General features: G+C 41.2%; 1 protein-coding gene and 1 pseudogene across 6 annotated transcripts in view; both read right to left on the bottom strand.

The window, feature by feature from the left end:
* The window catches only part of Cacna2d3 (calcium voltage-gated channel auxiliary subunit alpha2delta 3), an 839,385-nt gene that overhangs the window by 698,497 nt on the left and 116,936 nt on the right, over positions 1-23,952 (bottom strand). The window lies entirely within an intron of this gene.
* LOC106025767 (poly(rC)-binding protein 1-like) lies at positions 7,755-11,158 on the bottom strand (annotated as a pseudogene).

Here is a 23,952-nt window from a genome sequence, read left to right as displayed (position 1 = left end):
CATTTGAGAGAACTGTGCCATTTCAGGATGAAACAGGACCTCCAAGGGCCAGGATGACATACTTCATCTCCATTGCCAACTCCAGTGGACTGGTAGTGGCTTCCTGGAGGGCCATGTCAAAAGGATTCTAGGATTGCATCCAGGCACAGTGGGGAAGAGGGGATGGTTGATTGGGAAAGTCTGCCAGGGGAAGGCACAATGGAAGCACATAAGAAGCAGAGAAAAGGAGGTGGAAGAAAAACAAGCTGACCCTAACAGCGTGGCTATTTCATTTCATAGGTGGGGAAGTCAAGGCTCAAAAAAGTGCCTCGAGCTCCCAGATGCATGGTCCTTGAGTCAGGACTTGAACCCTCATCTCTTAATTCCAGTTCACTGCCACTCTGTTACCACCCACTGTCACTTACTCCTACAGTTGCAAATAATTACTCCTACAGTTGCAAATGAGATACAGCCCTCCTGAGTCTCTCATCTGTCTCTTGGTAACTTATTGTTTCTGGTTTTATATATCAGCAAAACTAAATAATCTCTGAAAAGAGAACTTTCTCTGACTGGTAACAAAGGGGGAAGGCTGAGAGACTTAAGAGTTTGAGAAGGACTTGATGGGCCACAGTACTGCTGGCTCTGAAGATGAGAGGGCACCCTGAGAAGGAAGCGAGCAGCACTGAGGAGCAGAGAGCATTCGTACTGAAAGCCAATGAGGAAATAGAGCCTTCAGTCCTAAAGGTGCAAAAACACTGCTAATCAACAATCCAAATGAGGATGGAAGAGCATTTTTCCAGATAAGAGATAACCCAGATAGTTGGCTTCAGTCTTGTAGTTAATGAACACAGAACCCAGCAGAGATCACTTGGATTTGAGGGCTGCAGGCCTATGGGATGATACATGGGTGATGTTTTAAGCAGTGCAGATTTATGACAAACTGTTATGCAAGACCAGAAAGTCACTGCAGTGGCAGCTAACATATGTCCCCTGTGGATGGTTGGCAAAGCCATGTGGAGACATGGAGTCTATAACCACCTTGTGGAGAAAGGGCAAGGTGGAAACAATTGGACTTGGTTGCCTCCAGAGAAACAGCCAGTAAATGGTGGGCCATGGCAATTAATGCCTGCAGTTCTCACCATACAGTATTTCTGCTTCATATTTAAGTCAAGCAACATTTGTATGGTTAGAACAAGAACTAAATACTCTCCAAAATGGAATCATTAAACAGTTTTGTCTGGTAAACAAAATAGAGAAAAGGAACTCTTTTTCCTTATTTGTATTTGCAAAGTCAATACACAGGTATGTTTGCTAAAGGTCAACAACTCAGAAAGCTAAAAGTGGGAACAATTCTGGAAACACCCTGAGATCTAACTACAAGGTGTTTACTTATGACTTTGCCCATCCTCAAACTCAGAGTCGCTGCCTCAGATTCGGTGCAACAAGCTAAGAGAGGCATTTTCCTGTTCCCAAAACCAAAATCTGATTGCCATTAGGTTATAAAAAATTTTATGATAATTATTACTAAAATATAACAGTAACCATGCTTTGAGATCTTTCCTCATCCATCAAGCACTTTCTCAAGTACTACACATGGTTTAAGTGTCTTTCATCACCTATATTCATAAAACAAACAAACAAAAAGTAAACCTATTTCTATTCCTAAATTTTTTCAGCGAAGCTACCTAAAGCTATATCCACCTTATTTCCTAGCCCTGTTCATCTCTGGAGTCTGGGACAGACTGTGCCACCTGCCCCATAACTTCCCAAGCCACTTTCTGTTGTTTGTGCACCTGGTGCTGGCATCAGCGATGCTCAGCCACACCTTTCCATGTTTTCTGTCTGCACTGTACACAGCACTGGGCTGGCCTCTTTCACCTACCACTCATGCTAATCACAGATGGCATGGATGCCTCCATCTCCTGTCCTGGAATGTGCCACCCCAACGTGGGCCCCAGTGATGAGTCTTTGCACTTCCAGCTCATAGTGAGTGGTCCATAGAAAGTGCCCTTTTTCTTTATTTTAGTCTTTATCATAACAAAGAACTCAGGGAAGCAATGAAGAAATGGAAGATAGACCGTACATGAACAAGAGAAAGCATTAAAAAGGCTACAAAAGATAAACAGAAAATTGTAAGAGGTCCACATACAGAGAGCTCAAAGACCCCGCAATATTACCTCCTCTGATAACCACAGAGCTGCAAGATAGAGAAGTGACCCCAAAATACAAGAAGTTCCCTTGTAGTGTTCAAATCCAGGTCAGGCTTCTTTCACCTCTACCTGCCCTGGGACCCCAAGCAGACTGTGGCTTGGGTACTCAAATGGACATTGTTTTTCTCATTGAGGTGAGCATGGAGTCAATCTATCCCAAAATGAAGACCCAAACCTAGCCACAGGAACTCTTTTTCCACCTCAGGTCCTCCTGGTCCAAAAATAACAAGAGATCCAAATCCACTGCATTGGTTTCTCCATCCTTCCAGAAACCACATACTTCTGGAAGACTCTTCTGCTATTAAGGTTTCAGAACCACTGCCTTCAAGGTTACCATTCCCACGTGCTTTGCTCCTATGTCCTAACATATAATGGTTGGACTACAAATTAAGGTTTGGGTTCAAGCCCCCACGTTGTCCACACACTAGCTGGGTGGCTTTGAACAAGTCCTTTTGCCTCGCAAGACCTCAGTTATTTCATCTTTAGAACATTAAAAGTAATTGTCCCTAGTTCACCAGGCTACACTAAGGGCAAAGGTCATTGGCAGCTGCCTCCCTCAGTGCAGCAGTGAGGAGGTGCTAACGCTTAGCAAAGGTAGCTACTGGCCATGACATCAGCAGATCTGGGAGCAACCTGCCAACTGCCTCTACATGAAGGTCATGCAGCCAGGACACACAAGAGTCCTTACACATGCCCAGAGCTTCTTTCCCACTTAAAATTTGTCATATGAGCCTCTTTAAGTCTTTTTTTTTCAAATTTCCATGCTACAGCTCAGAATATTAGTATTTTCTCATTGCCAAAGCCAGAACCCTCCTCTGATTCTGGATATAAACACACACCAGCCCTAGGTTTCAGACCATTAACTTCTTTCCCTTTCCTTCTTTTCATTTTATCATTTCTAACTTGGAGCAACCAAAGGGATTTATATTTTAAACATAAAAACATCTCCCAAACATCAATGGCTCTCAGGCTGAAATCTTTTAGTAACCATTAGCTTAAGCCCCAAAATCATTACATGGATGAATTGCAAAACCCCTGAAAATTATGTGTTTAGGATGGAAAAAATAACTCAAAGCAGTGGGCTCTGGAAAAATGACTTAGAATATCCTTTCCCACTGCCACCAAAACATTACAGATGCTGCATTTTCTATACTTCACGTATATTTGCTAAGCTTTGATTAATATATAGCACCAGGAAAGCTTAAAATAGTGAGGGATTAAGTGCTCTTTGACCTTAACATCAGCCTTCAGTAAAAGGCATTAAGGGATTTCAGACTCACATTCAATATTGAGCTTTTGAAAACAGTATATATGTTCTCTTTGATTCAAAAAAGATGACATTAATTTTCATTTTTAAAAAAATATTGGTACCTATGCATGTTAACCATGAATCTGAAACTTGATGAGGTTTCACCCCAGAGATAATCTACTGTGCAGCTCCAATGGGAAATTTAAACACTTTAGAACTAGGTACTGAAATCAAATAACCCAGAACAAGAGGTTCCAGTTAGTCACAGCCTCTTCTGCAACTTCAGCAAGTCAGTGTCATTGAATAGCAGTTACAAGGCATTATCTAATGAGGCCAGGTAGCTGCCCATAAGTAGTGCATGCCTGCAAAACCCTGTGGTCTGCACAAGTAGACCCCCAGGGTTGTTTTCCCGAAGAGAGGGGTAATGCACCAAAGAAACCCCTATGCTCCATACCTCTAACCCCACCTTCTGCCCCCTCACTCACTCTGCAAGGGCAGAGCTGACTTCAGACAATGCTAAGGCCCCATGTCTAAACCACAGAATGTAACCAACCAGCATTCTTAAGACAGTTTAGAAGATTCTTGGATAACTCATCTCATTTCTCTTAACAGTGTTTTCTATTTCAGTTATCTGGAGTAAGAGCCAGAAAAATGAGAGTAACTTTATTATGACAGAAAGTGATAGGTTATCCCATTCAAATTACCAGAAGCATTGCTGAAGAGCTTGTGCTCCAAAACCTCTGCAGTCAGTTTCATGCATCATAGACAATGGAAAGAGGACCTTTCACTTCCACCAGGCTCAAGCCAAATCAGGACATTTTCTGGCTTTGGCAACAAGGAAAAAAATTCCAAGACATTGATTTAAGTCCCAATGCCCTAGACCTAAGAACTTTTTCCACTGCTTTTAAATATGATTACATATAATGAAAAAGTAGCCCATATTTTTTTAATTCTTAGGTCCTTCATTCATCAAGTGCTTTCTCTGAGTGCTATTTGATATCCAAGAAGGCTTTAGGGAATTTTACAAGTCTTTAAATTTTCCTCTCTCTTTGAACTAGGAAGGTGCTTTTTTATTTTTTTTCTTGTTAAGAGCACACTAAATTTGAACCTCAAAAGATGTTAGGTCAGTCTGAAATTTAAACCTCCTCAAAGTACAAGTAGATTCTAACCAAACAGAAAAAAATATGCTTGCCTCTCTCAAGTATATTTTTTCCATTTTTTTCTTCTTATGCACACAAAGGAGAAAGGTGTTATTTAAAGGTATGATATTTCTGTTAAAATATGTTCTTTATGCTGTGAAAGAAAACTTGTCAGTTTTTGGATCCTCTGACTTTAAGAGTCTTAATTTAATTTACTTAAGTGTTCCATACGTAAGAAAACAGCTATGTACCACTGCACACACACAGAAGCTTACGTAAGACCATTAGCTACGCTGAGCCCATGACAAAGTAAAACTTTATGTAAGAAAGCTTCTCAGCATTGCCCCCATGTTTCTCTCCTTCCATTTCACAGTTGGTATCTTGAAAACATTTTTTTTCTTAAAGAAAAAGATGAGATATTCCACCTTTTCCAGCTCTAAGATGAAAGATCATTACAGGTACAAATGAGAAGGAACACCGAGCCCACTGAGCCTCCAGGACAACTAACGAATTCAGCGTTCAAAGCCAAGTGACTAATGCTTCCTCTGTGCTCAATCGTTCTCCTGAATTTCAAAGAAAAAAATCACAGACACTGTGATTATCTTTCATCAATACATAAGATACATGAAATAGAAGAAAACCTTTCCATTACTTACTTCTTTATTTTTTTAACATGAGAGCACAAAAAAATCAACCCACAAAAGTGATCCAAGGACAGGAAGTAAGAGCAGCTTCCTGAAATGCTGGGCTGCAATCTTCTTAATCAGCTGAGGACACCACTCGCCACATCTGGGTGGGCATTAAGCCCATTATGCTAACGATGATTAAGCTGGATGAATAGCAAATCTGCCATATTGTGACTGGGCAGAAAGTGGGGATAAAACACTGGCATTCAAGACCTGCTGTGGAGTGGCTCCCTTCTGCCTTTACAAACATAAGACAGAGGGCAACAGTATTACTGCAGACCATAGATTCTCCTCCAACTATGCTGCAGACCTGCGTGAGTCACTCAGTTCAACAAATGCCATCCAACATGAAAGAAAATACAAGCCTCCTGCTCTCCCAGGAGCAGCCATGGTGCTTGCCTTACACGGCTGGCTCCTCAGCATTCCTCCTCTCACTGTGAGCTTCGTAGGCACGGCTGTCTTCATTCCTGTGAGGCTAGGCACCAGTAGACAAAGGGGCAAAGCAAAGTATGCAACAAATCTTTGTAGATCAATGAATTGATGAATGTACAAAACAGCTCCCCAGCCTCTTAGTGCATCAGCTGTGATCCTGACACATGGGGCTTTGGAGGTTAAAGTTAGTATCTGACGTCCCAGAAATCATAGGTGCTCAAGAGAACAAACAAGTCTCGGACTCATACTATATTACTAGGCTTCAAATTTTGCATCATGTCCTCCCTTTGTAACCTTATTCAAGTTACCTTTTCTCTTGGTGCTTCAGATCCCTTTTCCTTAAAACAACACTGACCCTGCTGAGATGTTCTCATGATTAAATGAGACAATCTATGCACGAGATTTAGAATAGCATCTGGCAGGCAACATGACCTCACCACCTGTAAACTATACCTAGTAGTTACGATTCTGGGTCAGTAGACTGTCACCAACTTATAAGCTATCAAGGAGGATTATTACTAAGTGTAACTTTCAGTAATTAAAAATAACCTGATATCTTCACAGATATCAACATGAATCAATGTAAAACTATGATACGGAATCAAGTAGGCAGGTTGTACAAGCACACATAGATAGCATGCGTTGCATTTGTGTTAGAACCACTATGGGTATTTTTCACAGATATGCACACCACACACACACACACACACACACACACACACACACACACACACACACACAATTCTCTGTGACCTGGGAAGGGAATTGGGAGACCAAAGGATCTTAAGCTTTATCTCAAGTGTTCTGACTAAAAAGCAAGTGAATTCCAAAGTATTTGCCTAATTTATAGTAAAAAAGTTAAAACCAACTTTATGAACCTATGCCAAAAATACAAACAAAAATAAGTATCTTTGCTCCTCACATTAAGAGGAAACTCATATTCACTACCAGGAGAAGGGACAGTAATTGTAGACAGTCCTTGACTTATCAATAGCTTCATTTTGTGATGGTGCAAAAGTGATACACTTTCAGGAGAAAGCACATTTCAAATTGTGAATTTCTATCTTTTCCTGGATTAGCGGTACAATACCCTCTCAGGATACTGGCTGGCAGCAGCAGGGATGCATGGCCACCCACAGTGAGCCCATGAACACAAGGGGAAAAAACTATAAGCCACAGAGTACTGTATCGCTAAGCTAGGATGCTGGAAAGGTTATGTGAGCACGTAAGTCCTTTATTATTTTTATTAGTACATGATCAGAGTACACAATAAATATATTCATCATGGAGAATTGGTTCCTCATCTTGATCCCTTTTACTTCCCCTCCCATCTCCCCCCATCCACAGATCCCCTTCCTATCACCACAAAGTCTATCTCCCTGTTTCTATCATCTGTCTTTTATTTTGCTCTTTAAATGATTTTTAGCATGTTTATCATGTTTTGTAAGGCAAGGCTCTGTGTATGATTTACTTTTAACTCTGCATCTGATTTACCTTGCTTAATGTTATGTTCTCAAGTTGCATCCATTTTTCTACAAATGACTTAAATTTATCTTCGTTTGTGGCTGAGTATATATATGCCACATTTTCTGTTGATGGCCACAGACTGCTGTCAAGATTTACACATTATGAGTTGTGATGTTATAAACAAGATTGTGCATATGTCACTATAAGATGGTGTCTCTAACTCTTTCAGGAAGATATCCAGAAGAGGTGCAGCTGGGTCAAATGAAATCTCCATTTTTAGTCTTCTGCAGACTCTCCATACTGATTTCCATAGTAGCTGTACTGGTTCACATTCCCACCAAGGTGAAATGGTTTCTTTTTCCCCACAACCTCACCAAGGCTTTGATATCCTTTCTTTCTGCAAAAAGGTAGAATTTCAGTGTTGTTTAGCTTACTGTTTTTCTAATAGCCAAAGATACTAAACACTTTTTCTTCATGCATCCATTGGTCATGTACTTCTTTTGAGAAGTGTATATTCATTTCAGATGTACATTTTCTGATTGGTTCTTCTATTTCAGAGATCTATTTTTTTGGTTCTTTATATATTCTACGTATTTTCCCTCTGTCTGAAGAGTAGCTGGCAAAAATATTTTCCCACTCTGTAGGTTGCCTCTTCACTCTGTTTTCTTTGTTAGGCACAAGCTTTTCAATTTGATATAATCCCATTTGTTGACTCTTGCTGTTATTTCTTGTGCAACTGGGGTGCTATTCTAGAAATCTTTGCCTATGTCTATGTCTTCAAGAATTGTACCTATTTTATCTTTTGGCAGGTTCAGTGTTTGCATTTATATAGAGGTCTTTCATCTATTTGATTTTAGCTCACAGTGAGAGATAAAAGTCTAGATTCATTCTTTTGCAAGTGTTTAACCACTTTTCGCAGCACCATGTGTTAAAGATACTGTCTTTTCTCCAGCATATGTTTTTGGCTCCTTTGTCAAAGATCAGATGACTGAATGTACCTGAGGTTGTTTGGGTATCATCACTTCTGTTCACTGATCAGTATTTCTGCTTCTGTGCCAGGACCAAGCTGTTTTTAATTACCATACCTCTGTACTATAACTTGAAACCCAGGATTGTGACACCTCTTGCTTTGTTCTTGTTGCCCAGGATTGCTTTTGCTGTTCTGGGTACCTTTTCATTCCATGTAAGTTTTAGGGTTGTTTTTCCTTTCTTTTTTAACCAATCCATTTTTTAATTCTTAAATTCTTATCATTACAGAACTAAACTGAAATTAACATCTCACTCTTACATTTCTTAGTGACAAACAGAAATAAAGTTCATGAGCCAAAACAAACTAAAATCAGGGAAAAGTTTATAAAACTAAATATGGATACCAGCATTAATGGCTGAATAGTGTGTGTGATTTTAAAAAAAAATCTCATTGGATGATAAGGTACAGAAACTGAACACTAATAAATTATTTAAAACCTGGAATCACTGACCAGAAATTACACAGTTGGATCATGGGAAAACAGCAGAAGAGGGTCAGGAGTGAACCTACACTATTCCAGCTGCACCCCACTCCTTTCTCAGAGGAAAGCCTGGCATTGATTAGATATTGGGTCAGACTAATGCTAGCAGCCAAGCCAGTAATAGTAACTTGCCTACCAGAGGAGACTTAGACTGGGTTGACAGTTTTGATCTGGGCCCCAAACATCTGGCAGATCTCATTGATGTAGGTGCCTTGACGCCCAATTATACAGCCCATTGTTATTTGGAATGGTGAGTTTATGGGTGGTTTGAGTAGATGTATCCAAACTTGCCCAATAGCCTTTCACCTCTGGAGAGCTGGAGTCAATTCCAGCGAATCTAGTCCCGCCATGCATGATGGCAAAGTGAGACTGTTGTCTGCCACCTGGTGCAGCTAGGCCAGGTGAAGTGCAGAAAGGGTATATCATTCTTGAATCAAGCAGGTGATCCCTCCACAAGTGGTCCATCCACAGGTGGTCCCTCCAGGTCACGGATGGCATGGGGGTAGCCCGTGGTGTCTCTGCAGTGATGTTGGCCTTCCCACACAGATGGCTGGCATGGGCTGGTACAGAAAGATCGTAACTCTGCATTGCAGAGACTGGGAGAATGTCTCATATGACCAGGCATATCTGCTTGGCACGCCAGAGATGGTGATGGCCTGCACAGTAGAGCTGGGCAGCATATCCCCACCACCTGGACCTGAGCCCACATGCTCTTATGGACTTCTTTGACCATATAGCTGCCTTTCCTGATCAGAGAGCCACAATGCATGGCCAGCACCACCAGCCTCGGGATCCCTAGAGGCAAGTTGGCTGCCGTGCTGTTGGTCATGGAGCTGTTGATATTTTTCTCCAGCTTGTTGATAATCATAGTGAAGGCCTTAAAGATGGCCTTGGTGGGGCCAGTGAGAGTGATGATTCTATCTCCTCCTTCCCCACTCCGAGATGGCCACCTACACCACTCTCCTCACAGATTCTCTTAACCAGTGATGCTTCCTATTTCCTTCCCGTGCATGAGAAGCCTAATGGTGAGAGTCACATTTAGCCCACTTTCAGTCACACTGGCATCCACAGTGAGCCATGGGCAGTGTTCAGGAGAGCCGGGGCCCCTTATGTGGTCAAGTCTGGTGTCAGGTTGGGGAAGAGGAGAGTTGTTTTTCTAGTTATTGGAGAATGCTGTTAGTGTTTTGATTGGGAATACATTACATCTACATATCATTGGTGACAACAGGGCCACTTCGCCAATATTAGCTCTGCCTATTCAGTTAAAAGGGAAGTCTTTCCATTCTTCTGATGTCCTCTTCTATCACTGTGAATTTTCAACTTACAATCACTTTCAACATGGAATGAGGTGTGTATCAGGACACGGCCCGTTGTAAATCAAGGAGCATCTCCACTTAGTAGACAACAGCTTTTTGGCTGAACCACGGTTCTGCTGGCAGGGAAACTACCTGCCTTTTTACAATTCTAGTGCAATTTCTGTCCCAATGCTGGTCACAGTATATGCTCAGCAAATATCAGCAGACAAAATGGATGGATTTAGGAAAAAAAATAAAATCCTTTAAGCAATTTGATAAGTTTTCTCATTTTTTAGTGAATCTTTTGAAAGGCTACATACAAATAATTATTCAGCTTTCAAGTATGAAGAAAGACTCTTGGTCAGGCAGGGTCTTAAGCAGTATACTTACCTTATAGACACCTGTAACACAGAGGAATACACATTTGCATTGGGCTTTACACCCTCTTATATGGGCCTCATGGGAGGAAATGTGTTGCTTTAACTCCCTACTTTTCCACCCTGGAAAACTCTCTGCTTCAGTGGTGTCTCTTTTATCATCACTCCCTCGTGACCTTGGGACACAGCAGCTTGCCTTCCCTGCTCCACCACAGCCTGCGCCTGTGATAGGATATGCATGCTCTACTGAGTCCTACAGCCAAAGCAAACACGTCAGCAAAATCTATCCATCGCTGCTATAGATTTATGTCGGTCTAGCAATTATGCAGCCTGTCGCAGGTTCTAGGGATTCATACAAGTGAAATATAGAAGAAGCCCTTAGGGAACAGCAGCCAAAAAAAAAAAAGAAAAGAAAATCAAAACTCATGTCCCCTCCCCAGGGCCCCCCATTCCCAACTCTGCTCCCAGACCTCCTCCTCAGGAAAGCCCATCGGGTTTTAAAGGGCTCCTGGCTTAGCTGGTTTGTCAAACACCCACAGAGGGACTTGTGACATTCCTGTGTGGGAAATAAGGGAACCATGCAGCCTCCAGTTTTCAGGACTCCAACATGGCACCCTCAAAATACATCTGATATGTCAGACCATACCCATGATTTTCCCCCTCCTCACACCTAAAGCACTGTGACAGGGGCAGTACCTAAGACTTGTATCACTGAACACAAGGCTTCTTACATCTTTGTGTACTTAGGCTGCCTGTGTTAAAGGGAAGGTAGACTGTGTATCACTCACCATACTGTAACATACTTCCAGTCATGATGAAGCAGCTATTCATTCAGACAAGGAGTTTCTGAGGTTGCAAAACTCTATATCCAGATCAGAAGAGGAAGACACTTGGCCAGAAACCTTCCCCATGCCCTCAGAATCAGCTCTGGGATACTCGGCCAGAAACCTTCTCCCTGCCCTCAGGATCAGCCTATGGGGCCATCAGCACCCATTTTATGGACCAAACACTCACATGGTTGGGAATATTCAACAACGAATACACCAGCCCTAGGACCAGCGTAAAGGTCTGGCAGAGGAAGAAGATAATTTGTAAACTTCCAATAGCAAATTCAGTAAATCCTCAGGCTGCAAGTGCCAAGAAGGAATATGGATGTTGGAAAATGAAATTTGATTCCAAATGTAGAAGGAAAATGAGCCTAAGTATTATTTGTAACTGAAGTTTTATAAGGATTAAATGAGAATTCAAAGTACCCAGCTTACCGTGATTGTATCTTCTACTTCTCCCTCTGTAGCAGGGTAGCTGGAGAGAGATGCTGAGTTAAATCATATCTCACTTGAATGATGTCACTGTGCAGAAGAATGAGCAGGCTACTTAGCCATTTCCTCTTAGAAACACAAGTGAACATCTACTCTGTATCAGAATGTTAAGTGCGAAAGACAAGAGAAGATAAGGAAGATGATGCCTGCATGTCCCTGACACATATTCCAGAGCAATGATGGCAATCCTTTCAGAGCTTTCAGTGATACCAACAGCTCACTGTGGCACACGTTCAATAGGTTCACCACCACTGTTCTGAGTGAAGAAAGAGACAAAGGAAGGCAGTAAGTCCAGATTTTGTACAAACCTACTCTGGAGAAAATAAGGTATGGCTGCATGACATGGGGTCACTGGGCAGAAGACTGAGACTGCCTGGCTGGTGCCAGCTCTCCCAAGATGCCACGAGCTGAGACTTGAGTGATAAGGCAAGAGTACAAAGAAGGGCGAAGGGAATGTGACGCTCAAGATCTTGAACAGAAAGAGGGCAGCATATTTACAGAATAAAAGAAAGGACCAGCAAGGCTGAAACCCTGCTGAACATTGAGGAGGAAGTCACAGAAGGGAAGGAAGCACATCGTAGGTGCCTTCTAAACCCAAGTGGGGACTTGAGATACTCAATTTAGGGGTTTGATCCCCAAGGAAAAAAGAGATCAATAAGAGTGCTGGCAAAGAGTGACATCCCTGTATAATGTGATCTGGAATCTTCTTAGAAGGCAGACAAATTTTTTACATCTAGTTCCATATAATAAATGGAAAGTAGCTATGGAAAGAGTTGATTCCACATTTACGAACCCCACTGGTTCTATTACTGGTTCAGTCCTTAGAAGTTAGAACACTGAAGATCTTCGATCCCTGAGGAGGAGAAAGAAACATGTTTATTCAAGACTTCTCTACCCATATATTATCAAATCTTAGCAAAGCAGCTGGTCCATAAACACAACTGAAAATTCCTGAGCAGCGCAAAAGCTGAGCGGCTACAATGCAGGGCTTTGCACCAGCAGCTGCAGATTTCGCTGCTCTTCTCAGAAACCCCTATTATGCAGCTACATAAATGCATTGGAAGCTTCTCTTTTAACTAAAGAACTTTTTATTTTGTGCATTTCCTTCACATAAAGCCTTTGTGCTACGTATTTACAATGCTGTCACTATAAAAGTTATTTCAAGGGACTCCTCCAGCGACAGCAAGTGCTTCTAGAGACGATAGCAGGGCCCCATAAGTCCTGGGCTCCATGTCACCAATCTCCCCTAGAATAGTTCTTTTCCACACAGTGAAATCACCTTGCTGCAGCTCTGCAGACAGCAGAAATGAAATCTCATCAGTGTGGCTTCATTACAGAGAAGCATATTTCAACTTTTTGTTTCTAAGTGATGCTTTTTCCTACTAAATATTTAGTTGTTTAGAAAGGCAACTTAAAGAACCAAGAACACACAGTTGAGCATTGGATCTGATCTACTTTATTTCTGTCTCCATCAAGACTCTCCATGCTACAAGCAGGACACTCCAGGGACCAGTTAGTGTTATGTACTAAGCCAACCTGGCAGAGAGCACATCTTTCTCATTACTCCTGGAGAAAGGATCAGCAAAGATTCTACTTGGTCTAGCCTAACTCATGAAGCCTTTTTTTTTTTTTTAACCCATTCCGTGTCCAGGGGCAAGTGACACCTCAGAGGAAGCAAATGTGAGGACCCACCTGTGGCAAGAGCTCATAGAACCACAGGATTAAGCAGTGGGAAAGCTCCCTCAAAGAACCTAGAAAATAGGAGGAAGGAAGGCATGATCAGGTTGACACTTTAGCTACCTCAGTCCACTCTGGGAGAGATGAGAGATAATGAAGTTACACGCTGTATCTAATGATATGCAACTGAATAGTGTGGAATCCTCTTCTCCAGCCAAAATCACCTTGGGTTTTATAATTCTCTGAGTTTCCCTATCATAGGCTATTTATTATTAATCATATCTGATTCCTTCAGCTGTTATGAAAGTGTTCAATCAATACTTTTAAACACTTACATGACTGAACAGAAAATCACTTTCCTCTAAAACTATCCCCAACATTCTCAGTTATGTATTTTATGCTGGCTTGTTCCCCTGCATTGAAATCTGACTGTATCAAATCTCCTCCTTTCAAAGCATTAAAGTTCTACCTCTAGAACATCTCAAATATCAACTAAATTTAAGAGTGAAGGTGGCTCACAAGCCAGGATGGAGTCAAACCTTCCTTAGCCTCCATTCTCCAACAGCAGCCAAGGTTGTCACTGTCTTCCATTCCTAACACTATCTGATACTATCTATATATTTGGGTATATGGCAGTTATCTGGGTTCCCAATCTTACCACAAGAATATAAACTTCAAGAGTCCAGGGCTTATTTATTTGGTACACCCCAGAGCCCAAACAATGCTTTACAGATAGCAGGTACTCAACCATATTGGTCACCTATGGAATTATCTACTTCTAAGGAATCACCTTTTCCATAGTTACTTATCAGATTCAACCTGGCAATGCTGAAATAAACAACTCTAACTTTAAAAATATTACCATGCCCAGAAACACCAGTGCACTAATCTCTGAGTGTGTTCAGATTATTCTTTGCAAGATTATCACTCTTTTGAATTAGCCTGCTACAACCATGGAAGAACTGGAGGCCCACCACCACTTGCCTACTGATTTTCTACATTCATTCAAATACTTCTGAGGTCCTGAGCTGTGATACTGCCTCCCAAAAAAACTCTCTTTCCTAAGTAAGCTTTTTAGTTGATTTCAGCTTTTAGTCAACCTTTCTAGAAAGAAACCGTTCTCTCTGACATGACAAGATACACTAAGAAATAACAATGGCAGAACAGCAGCTGCACAACACTGCTGACATCTGAAAGAGTTGGGAAAAAAATAGCTCGTGGGGGAAAAAATATAAGTCCATAAACACTGCAGAGAGGCAAAACTCCCTCAGCCCTCACACTACACACAGCAACCAATTACTCTCTCAAAAGAAGAATGCAGGTCTTACATGAAGTGGAACAATTAATTTCACGCTTGTCATCCTGGCTTCAATAGTAAGTTGATTTGAATCAGATATTTGTGGTACATTACAGCTTGCAGGGGACAGTTCAGGTGCCTCCTGAGCTGACGGACTGCCTTGATGGCTACCATTGTAAAACAATCCATCAATAAGAGTAATTATGGTATTGATCAAAGTGGTTGGCTGCCTCAGATTGGAATCAATTCTCAGGAGTTGCTGGGAACAGAAACGTCTAATGGACTATTCCATCACTAGTCACTGCCGCAACTGAAACAGCTAATATTCTGGAAAGTTCTTAATAATTACTCATTGAATCTGCATCTGCTTCAGTGGTCATAACTAGGCCCTGCTTACTGTGACCTGTAAGACCAAGTGGATGAAGGGAAAGGTCAGATACAGACTTAAAAGCCACCAGCATTAGCATCTTTACACACACACACACACACACACACACACACACACACAAAGGTGGAACAAATAAGGCGACAGACCATTTTCCATAATTTTATTGTGTTCTGGTAATCTGAGAAGCTCATTACTTTTTTTTCCTCCTAAGAGAAAGAATAACTATGAGGAAGAGCATTTAGATTACAAACACCCACCCAAGTATTAATTAATGTACTCTTAGAAGCAATGTCCCAGGTACGGGAGACTCATTTTGAAAGAATTTGGTGTTGCAGTGTCTTTTCTCCTCTAAACAACTGAGTTAACTGCTAGCTGGTCTGTCTTGCACAATAGTCCTAAGCTACTATTTTGTAGAGATTGCTCTTTCCGTGGCACCCAACAAGAAAAAAACCTATTTCAGTGTTTATCACACCAGCAACAGAGAACAATGCCACTAATATGAAATTCATGTGTACATGTCATTCAGCATTTTCTAGCTCATGTAGAGAAATCTGGATTTTCTGGAGAGGAGCATAAACTTGGGGAGACCCACAGTGGAACACTAGCCTAACAAACTTTCTTCCTTTTTCTCTCACTTACACACCTACTAATTTATAATCAGACACTGCAATGTCCAAGGAGCCCCCCTCCACTCCGGACATAAGAAAAACCCAGAAGCTGCATTGCTGCTCATCAGAAAGCCTCAACAAAGGGCAGCTACCCTTCTTCCAGACTTGACAGACCCAGCGCAGCAATCCTGACCTCACCACACACTATCTACTGACAAGACTCAGGTCCGCTAGAAGAGGCTCTGTCAGCCTTAAACCTGAGGCTCTGCCATTTCAACACTCCACATTACAATCTCCTTTTAGAGGGCCACTTGACAATGAGTCCGCCGAAAGCCTATATTCCCTTCACCCCTGAATTTGCTGATCACATTCTAATACCACCTATGCTTCCATACTTTTTTCTTTTTTTAATTATTTCATTGCCCACATCACAAATGTATAAACCTCTCTGTGCCTCCATGCATCTATTTCTGTCTTACAGGAGGGAAAATGATGAGTTCTTAAGGTAGTAGGTTTGAGAAAGTCTTTTCTAGAAGACATTTGAGATAAGCTGGCCATGGAGGTGGAGAAGGAGCTCTGTGACAGCGTGAACAGCATAAGCAAAAGGTCAGAAGGAATATGGTTGGGCCAGCCCAGAAAGAACTGGGGGAGAGGGAGAATCAGGTGGAAAAGAGCCATAAGTACAAAGCTTCTAGGAGTGGGCTTGTTACAGGCAACAAGAGAGTCAGTGTAGGTTTCAGATAAAGGGGAGTGAAGAGGAACACTCCCTTAGCACTACAATACCCCGGCACTAATGTGTGGAACAGTCCATATCCTCAATCCTTCACAGGGGAGAAGACAATAAATACCCAATTCTCTCAAAATTTATCTCCTGTAGTTGGGACATTATTTCAAAGAGCTAGTCAATTAATATTCATGTGGACATCTGCAAGCCAAGTAGCAGTGCTATATTTTCTTCTGTTATTTTCAAGCTGCAAGAGTGCCCACAATGTTATTAGGAATTTACAGAATCTTTCGTTGTCTTCTTCTTATATGGCAAAGCTCTATAAGATGCCTGAGTGAATTCCAAGCTCAGTTTGGAAAGTTTTAAATGACAACAGTATATTTATTTAAAGGCTTGGCAGGCTTTAAAGTCAGAATGGCTCTTAGCTTTCCTTAGTTCTATTAATGCTACCATTAAATTAAACATGACTTCATTTTTAAGAAAGAGCAATTAGGTTTGGACAGTCCTTTGGTTTTTTGTTTATTTATGTTTTACCTGAGAAAAAAATTTATGCAATAAAAACTAAATGTTCATTGCATTTGGAAAAGTTACAGATGTTTGTCCTCCCTTGGCATCAAAATACTAATTTCTCTGCTAGGAAGATTAAGGAAGGAGGCACACTGCAGTCAACTAACATTACTCCAGTGCTTTTATCTGCATTTGGCACATCTTTGAGCTGGGGCCAGAGGACAAGAAATTCCATTGATAAAGTCTACACTACAGATAAGGACCACCTTCACCAGAAGTTACACCAGTTCCTTTCCATCTTACAAGCTATTTTCCTATATCTTTCTCATTGATTCTCATGACTATCAAAGATGGACATTTCTAATTTAATTCAAATTAGCTGGAACAATGCTAACAACAATAGCATTAACGGTAACTAACTTCTAACACAGCATCTATATACTAAGTACTATTTTTAGTGCTTAGCATTTAAACCTTGAAATTTTATGCATGATTTACTATAATCATCTTCATCCTCACACAGAGGAATTGAGCTCAGAAAGGTGGAACAGGTTGCACAAGTCCATATCTTCACCCACCAACACACATAGGCCCACATATATAAGCACAAAGAAACCACCAGAATTTTGAATTTGGTGGCTACATCACTGCACTCCTACAGAGTAAAAATACTGTGTGTTTCACAATGCAAAACAGCTTTTGAGAAGCTGAGTTCTCACTGGTCCTTAGGCTAATGCCTACCCCACCCCCACCTCAAAAGGGAAGATGGAAGGGTAGAGAGGAAGTACTGCACTGTGAGATAATAAATAAATCCTTTCCCTGGAGCCCTCTGTGGAAATGGGAAGTTACCCTCCAGGGATCAGACACATCCCAAGCAAACACACGTTGTCATTTCATGGAAGAGCACACCTTCGCTCAACTAGTCTACAAGACAGGAAATCCTCGTGGTTCAGTTCCTCCCAGACATAACCCCGTAACTCACTGCAAGAAGTCACAGGGAATCATATTTTAAACAAGACCTTTGTGTGATTTTATGGAAAATCTTTGAATCAGAAATTTTCATCTCTAATTTTGGTAAAATATCCATTTAAGGTGACCTTGCTACCCACAGAGTTCTCCAAACAGCACTACTCACAAATATTTTCTCCAAATCCAGCTACGTGGAATGGGAATAAAGAAGCCCACTTATGACTTCTACTCAAGAAAAATTTAATACCCCAAGGCTCACTGAGCTAAGCAAAGAAAATCCTAGACACACAGCAGCCTTACAATATTTCATAATGTCACACTGACACAAAGATCCCATGAGCTGCCACGCCTGAAAGAGTAGGTCAAACTCAGAGCAGTTTGAAGTCTTAAATGGTAAAGTACAATTTCAGAGCCATGTGTGAACAAGATAGACCCAGAACGATTCCTTGAGAAATCAAATCCTGGTCTTGAAAGACCAGAAAGTTCCCCAAAGTGTAGACAGGGTGCTGAGGCCAGGAAAGGATCTAAATTAGAAAGTAAGATACAGGAGGGGGAAGGTTGGCCGTGCTGCCTGGAAGATGGTCATCCTGTGTCTTTCGGTCACTATTACCTCTGGACTTCCCAACACGTCACCCTCACCAACAGCCAGGATGGCACGAGCATAGGAAGCCTGCTGTGGGTATCAGGCAGATGACCAGCACAAACAGATGAGGCACACACGGAGACAATGGGAGCAATGGTAAGTGGCTGGTCCCCAGTGAGAACGACAGAGCAGAGACCATTCACTCAGTCCTCGCACAGAATGTGCCAAGCCCTAGGGACACAGCAGGAGCCAGTTAAAGTCTTTATGAACTCCAAAACAAAAGGAAAGAAAAAGTAAATGTAACACATAGTGAACATGAGAGAACTAAGGCAGTGGTTTACTGCTGTTGGCCACAGAAAAGAGACACAACTCACCCCGTGCTCTTCACCTGACAGTAACAAGCAGAACTCACGTCATTTACAAGTCTACTGATGTAAGTCCACAACCAGATTAAGTCATTCTCAAGTAATTTTTAGTATAAAACAGTACAAAAAGCTCACACCAAATCTATGGTTGTTCAGCAAGAATCTAATCACAAGGCCATCCTGGAAAAGAAAAGAGAAGAGAAAAGAAGGGAAGGAAAGAGGAAAAGAAGAATATGAATTTTTTTATGCTAAAAAAAGCAGTTTGGCAAAGAGAGAACTCAGACCAGTAGGACCCAGGTATTTTACACACTGGCATCTTGGGAGCCCAATTACAGAGGCTTTCGAAAGAGATTATTACATGAATAAAAAAATCACATAAATACCAGAATGAACAGGAGGGCTGGAACAGTAAAACACCAGGGCCTCACTATAACCCAGCAGGCCCTCTAGTCTCACTCCACTGTGCTATCTTGTAAATGAAACCGTTTTATGACTACACCATTTTGAGGTTTATCTAACTCACTCCTTGGAGCCAGGTCACTTGATACTAAGTCTGCTCCATATTAGTTTTATACTCCAGTTCCAATGTAACCGTATTCATCTGGATTCAAGAGAGAAGAGATGGATTTCACTGCCAGAGCAGATCTAAGTCACGCATTGGTTAGAAAGGCTATAAACTTACTCCATTTCTGAAATTACCGTAAGAGCTGCACAAGATGGAATTGGTGTGGAAGGGAAGGTCCAGAAAGACTTTTCAGATCAAAACTGGTTGACATTTGAGATTCCCACTCATTTCACTCACAGAAATACCACACAGAACAGATTCTCAATAAACAAGGGCAGATGACAGCAATAATTTCTGCAGAGAATGCTGAACTTGTCATCTTATTCCTTTGTAAATAATCTATGGTTTCAAATTAAGATGGCTACATAGATAAATTTTTTTTATTGCTCAACTTTGGAATACACATACAGGAACTTTGGTAAAAGTTTTGGGGAGGCCATGCACCCATTTTAGCGGCTGACTCTGCCTCTCCTGTCTCTTGCAGAAACCTCTTCACTGCTTTTCTGCTCTGCTGTGCCCCCGAACCCACTCCATCCTCCTTTCCAAAGTACCATAAAACAACAATGCCATGTGAATACCAACCCCATCGAGCCCCTGCCTGGAAACATGTTTCCCTACCTCCCCAAAGCAGTACCTCAGCTCATGAACCCAATTCTCTCCACTGATTCTGGCCACAAATCAAACTAAATGAGAACTGAATTCCCATAAGGTCAACGTTGAACCTAAGCATTGAATTTGATTTGGTTTCCATCGAACTTGGTTTGCAACCAGAATCATGGAAAGAATCAAGCTGGTGAACCTAGATATCTGTTTGATCTGATCCTAAATCATCTAGAAGATCTCTGACCACCCCACCCCAAGCCTATGATTTGGATAATCTACACTCAGTCTTCTCTCTTAGCTACTGAACCAGCCATTTCTCCCATCTTTAAGTCTGTTTACTCAGATTTTCAATACTTTCTGACGTTAGATTTCAGTTTAAATTGTATCCTTGCTATAGATTAAATACAATGGACCCTCTAATTATGACCAACTCATATAAAAACAACTTGGGTTATAACTGAAATTTTAGATTTAACTTATGACTAAAGTCTTGAGTTACAACCCAAATGCTGGCTGCTTGTGCAATTGCAAACAAATGCTTGCGATGCCAGAAAAGCATACACAAGCATACGTAAGTATCATCTGGGCCCAGACACATGTTTGTGGACGTGATTTCAGCCAGTGTTTTATAAGTCACTATGGTTACTGCTATCAAAATGCCCCCCAAAAAGCTAGACAAGAAGGTAAGAAAGGGAAGGTAAAGGAAGCAATCACAATCAAAAAGAATGAGGAAAACATGGAGAACTATGAGAGTGACATTCACATTACTGATCTCACTTATATATACAGTATGTGGAAACCCACCATCTCAACAACCTTACAGAGAAAAGACTTGTGTAAGAAAGCTGGTGTTTCTAAAGGTGTTACTCAAATTAATAAATCATAATCAATTGTGTCAGATGAGGTAGAAAGCTACTGCTAATGTGGATAAACTCAGTCTATTCAAGTCTATAATCTGTGAAAAAGCCAGGACTATCAATGCAGATCTTGTAAAGGATGATCCATCAATCAGTGGATAACAGTAAAACATTTCATGCCAGTAAGGGATGGTTTAACGGCTTTAAAGTGAGAAGTAGGGTCCCTAGCATAACTAGGCATGGTGAAGCAGCCAGTGCTGATAAAAGAGTTGCTGAGAATTACAGAGAAGTGGCTTTTGCTCTCCAGTCTTCAAGGAAGAAAATGTCCAGGAGAACACACATTATCCAGGAAGAAAAAAAAATCGCCAGGCCTCAAGCCTATAAAAGAAAGACTAACACTGTGCCAGTGCAAGTGGTGCCCTCAGGATAAAGCCTCAGTTTATCACTCTTAGAGTCTTAGAGTGCTCAGAAAACACAAATTCATGCAGAATAGGCTAGGTGTCACGTGGGATCCAATGCAAAAGCCTGGGTAACAAGAGAACTTTTCCTTGAGTGGATCAGGGAGGCTTTCTGTTCTACTGTTGAGAAATATCTAGAAGACAAAGGTTTACCACTCAAGGCTCTCCTCATCCATGGGCGCATCCATAGTGCTCCTGCTCAGTGAGATTTGAAAGAAGAATTGGTTGAAGAATTTCCATGGGTCTAGTCAAGTTCCTCCCACCTAATACAACTGCAGCCTATGGGCCAGCAGGTTATAGCTAACTTTAAAAAGCCATGTACTGAGGAGCTGTTCCTGAAGTGCTTCCAGATGGTCTCAGACAAAGATTTAACCCTTAGAGAGTTCTGGAAGGAACAGTACAGCATCCTTTCCTGTGTAGGGTTAATAGGGAAACCCTGGGGCAATATATCTCCAAAGGACACTGAAACCTGCCTGGAAAAAAGCGTGGTCTAAAATTATACTGGAGAGAGACTTTGAAGGCTGTGTGGAGGAGCCTGACCCTGTGGTGATGACACTGTCACTATAGCAGAGTCCACAGGCTTGCAGGGAGACTGTGGTGATGTGGAGGCACTGCTGAAGGAGCACTCAGGAATTCTCTGCAGAGGAACTTCAGCAACTCCCGACTCAGAAACAGAGAATGGCAGCTGAGGAGCCTTCTGAAGAGGAGGAGGAGTACTGACAATCAGTGCAGCAAGGCTCTTCTGAAATGAAGCAAATTCTGAAAAAATAGACAGAGCTCCCTACAAATATTTGTAGAAAAAACTCATCCAGACAGAGACCAATGGTTGTATTCACTTGCTTAATGACAATGTCACTTCATACTACAGGAAAGTATTAAGGAAAAGGCAGAAACAGATAACCTTATACCAGTCTCTAGTTCTGAAAAGGTTGAACCTTGTAAGCCAGACGCTGGTCCTGGTGGACTGTAGACTCTCCTATGGAGAGAAAAAGACACCAGAGAGCCAGGTTCTTGATGCTCTTACGAAAGGGGACTCTCCTTCCAAATAACCACCATCCATTTATTTTCCCTTCCTGCAAGCCGAAGACGTCAACTTGAACTGTGAGTACAGTATGAAGTTACTGTTGCTGGTAAACTAGACACATTTTATACCTTTTTGGTAAATACACTAACAAAATTATCAGAGTTTCTTGTAAATTACACACATTATACAACCCTTTTTATTATTAAAAGGTTAAGTATGATGCTTTGGGAGGTTTGGAACTCATGGGTATTTCCATTATTTTTAAGGGAAAAATAGTCTTGACTTATCACCAACTTGAGTTACAACCATACCTTATGAGCAAATTAAATTTATAATTCAAGGGTCCACTGCATGACCTCCTCAGCCACTCACACCCAGACACCACCTAACTGCAATCCACCATCCTGTCTATTTTTCTGCTGGCTCTTACCCAGTCTGAAACTCTTTTCTGCCTATTTCCTGTTCCCCTCACTAGATTATAGGCCCTGTAGAAGCAGCACACTGGCTGCCTCTGTAAATACAAATTGATTTTATGAATTTCTTCTAAAAATTTTATTTATTTTCATGAATAAGTAAAAATTGTGTATATAATGTTTTAATATATGTATACATTTTGAAATGATTACATCAAGCTATTTATTTATTTATTTATTGGTACCAGGGATCGAACTCACAACCTTGAGCTTACCAAGTAAGTGCTTGAACTGCCAAGCTAAATCCCCAGCCCCATCAAGCTATTTAATGTATGCTTTCTCATCATTTTTTATGGTGATAATACTTAAAATTTGCTCTCTTAACAATTTTCAAAATTACAATATATTATTAAATTTATAATTCAGTCACTTATTAATCAATGACCACAAAAGGAGAATTCTTCCCTGCTGTCCTAACATGTGCCTTAGAACAAAGTCACCCACTCATGAAAGTGAGGAAGAAAAAGCAGCAGCAGGATACTATATGGCACTGAGCACAGCTGCCTCTGACCAGCTTCAGATGTCCCAAAAGCACTGAGAACTTCTGCTCTCTGAGAAGCCCCAATGGACTTTGCCTATTTAATATATGTCAGCAGATAAGTGCTCTGTGGACTCCAGGACAGCAAAAGCATCATAGTATGTCTTTGTCAAACATCAAAGAGACAATTCAAAAATTTCCTCTAATTATTTGTGGTCTCTTTAAATCACTTTCACGGTATTGAGAGAAAAAAAAGAATGGTCTGACCACTTACTCTCAGCATTCTGGCATAGAATATGGAATGCCTGTGTATTAGGGTTCCCAGAGGGAAAAAAACTAGTAGGATAGAGAGAAAGAAGAGAGGAGAGAGGGGAGAATGAAAATGAATGAATGAGAGAGACAGACAGAGAAACACATTATAAAGAATAAGTTCCTATAAGTAAGGAGACCAACAAGTTCAAATGTGGGCTACACCTAGAGACATGGGAGAGCTAACGGTAGTGAGAAGTCCAAAGGCAGCGTGCAGGACAGCTTCCTCTTGCCTGGGAGGCCAATCTTTTTGTTTTATTTCAAGCTTTAATGAATTAAATGAGGCCACTCCTGATCCAGTTTTGGGGGTAAGCTCTTTAGTCAAAGTCTCCAATTAGTCATGTGTTAGATCTCTTTTGCCTATCTTTCAAACGTTTTTAACTTTGGCTTCTATTTCTTTTTA

Source organism: Cavia porcellus, unplaced genomic scaffold (assembly GCF_034190915.1).
Source record: "Cavia porcellus strain 051 isolate PalLab524CR breed Dunkin Hartley unplaced genomic scaffold, mCavPor4.1 scaffold_10, whole genome shotgun sequence".
Classification (NCBI taxonomy): Eukaryota; Metazoa; Chordata; class Mammalia; order Rodentia; family Caviidae; genus Cavia; species Cavia porcellus.
Note: the sequence above shows the minus strand (reverse complement) of the source record. Positions and strands in the feature narration are given on the sequence as shown.